Source organism: Phacochoerus africanus, chromosome 1 (assembly GCF_016906955.1).
Source record: "Phacochoerus africanus isolate WHEZ1 chromosome 1, ROS_Pafr_v1, whole genome shotgun sequence".
Taxonomy (NCBI): domain Eukaryota; kingdom Metazoa; phylum Chordata; class Mammalia; order Artiodactyla; family Suidae; genus Phacochoerus; species Phacochoerus africanus.
The window spans coordinates 237,632,887-237,634,967 of record NC_062544.1 but is presented as its reverse complement, the minus strand read 5'-3'; the positions used below and the strand labels follow the sequence as shown (position 1 = coordinate 237,634,967).

The 2,081-nt window shown below is 38.4% G+C and overlaps 1 pseudogene; it reads left to right on the top strand.

Annotated features, from left to right (window-relative positions):
* The first annotated feature begins 1,711 nt into the window (after window positions 1-1,711).
* LOC125114663 (uncharacterized) lies at window positions 1,712-1,879 on the top strand (annotated as a pseudogene).
* The last annotated feature ends 202 nt before the right edge of the window (window positions 1,880-2,081 follow it).

The window sequence follows — 2,081 nt, the reverse complement described above, 5'->3', positions numbered from 1 at the left end:
TCACTTTTTTTTAAGGCAGAAATTATCACAACATTGTAAACCCACTATACTTCAATGAAACAAAAAAAAAAAAGAAAAAATTCCACTTTTTGGTGAAAAGCACCTTTTTTTAAAAAAAAAAGAAGGGAAAATATTTTTGTTAAGATTTTTAAACCCTTTCCATCCCATTACTTAATTTTTTTTTTTAACTAGAAGGAGAAGATATTAATAAGAAAGTCTTTATTTCCATGCTTGTTTTCAAGCTCAGAATGTAGGGCCATCATTATGTCAGGAGTTTTCAGTTTCCCCGTGAATTACTCAGATTGACAGGTAATTCATAACTGAGTCAACATTAGAAGAAATTGTGCTTTGAGAAAAAATGGAACTTCATTAAAAAGAAACATTATCAGGAGTTCCCGTGGTGGCGCAGTAGTTAACGAATCCGACTAGGAACCATGAGGTTGCGGGTTCGGTCCCTGGCCTTGCTCAGTGGGTTAATGATCAGGTGTTGCTGTGAGCTGCGGTGCAGGTTGCAGATGCGGCTCGGATCCCGAGTTGCTGTGGCTCTGGCGTAGGCCGGTGGCTAAGCTCCGATTCGACCTCTAGTCTGGGAACCTTCATATGCTGCTGGAGCGGCCCAAGAAATAGCAAAAAGACAAAAAAAAAAAAAAAAAGACTATCAGGATCTTAGTGATGAAAGAGAATTTAGATGCTGTGAGATTGTGGCTCTGTGCTTGATATCTGGGCTGCAGTAAGACTTTTGAGAAAACTTTCATGTAGATGCCAGCCAAGGGAGTCTTATGATCCAAGAACAAAAATAGTCTTTTGCCATCACATTGCATCAAGTCAAGCTATTAATATTTATTGTTAGGCTGTAGTCTTGGAAAACTGAGCTGGAGTGATGCATTTTCCCTGGACATTATTTTTGTAAAGCCCAGAAGGAATGGCTAAATATACAAGAGTGTTTTATTGTCCACATATGGTAGTGAAGGAGAGGATTAGAAAAAGGAAAATGAAAGAAAGATCAGTGGATTTCTAGATGCAGTTGGTAGGAAACATAACTTCCATCGTGAAATAGGAGAGGAGCTAGACATGGCAAGCAGAGCATCGGTGGGAATTCCTGTTGGGTGGACCAGTCAGGGCAGTTGGGGCAGAGAGACAACAAGCATTTTTATATTTGGCTTGTAATGCCTGGTGGTATTATTCTCATTATCCCAACCAAGTGGCACAGACTACTAGGAAGAGGAAGGATATCTGTGGCAAGGGGTTGAAATAAGCAGCTCTCAGAATTGGCAGCATCATGGGATCTCCAGGACCTATGAGAGTGAGGTCAGCTGAAAAACCACTTAGCCAAGAGATTCACCTCGCCCTGATGCTGTATTAGCTCAAAACAGAAACAGGAAAAAAAGTAAGTGAATCACACCATTTCCCAGTGCTACTTTGGAATTTCCCCAGAATTTCCATTCCAATACCAGGCTATATTAATTAAAATAGGATGGAGTAAACAAAATATGTAAGATGTTGAGGTAGGAGAAGGTAAACTGCTTGATTGTATTTACCAAAATAGTCTAGTAAAAATCTTTCTTTGTAGAATTTGTCTCTCATTTTCTTTTTTTAACAAAAAAGCAAAGGAATATGCTAGAAATACAGTGTTTGTTTTCAGAGAGTATAACCAGCTCCATTTAATATTAAACTCTTTTAAAAATACGTGTATACTGAAATACCAGTTTTATATTTTGAACAGTGGCAGTATCATAGCCGATGAGGTTTATCCCAGGCATGATTATTGCTAATTGAAATACTAGTTTTTTAGAACTTACTAATATCTGGGGGACTCTTTTGGACATTAAGGATTTTATTGATACTTTTCACTTTCTGGAGTGGCAAATATTACAGAAAGCCCAATGTCTAGCCTGCTGTGTGTAGTCATGATTTTGGGTGTGATATTCTCCACCCATTCAACAAATATTTACTGAGCACTTAGTATGTACAATGGACTGATTGTGTTACATTTTGAGGCCGCTAAAATGACCTGGTATGAAATCCTTTATGAAGCTGTCAAATGATCGCTAGGCTTGGGATCAGTAGGCATGCGGTGTTAC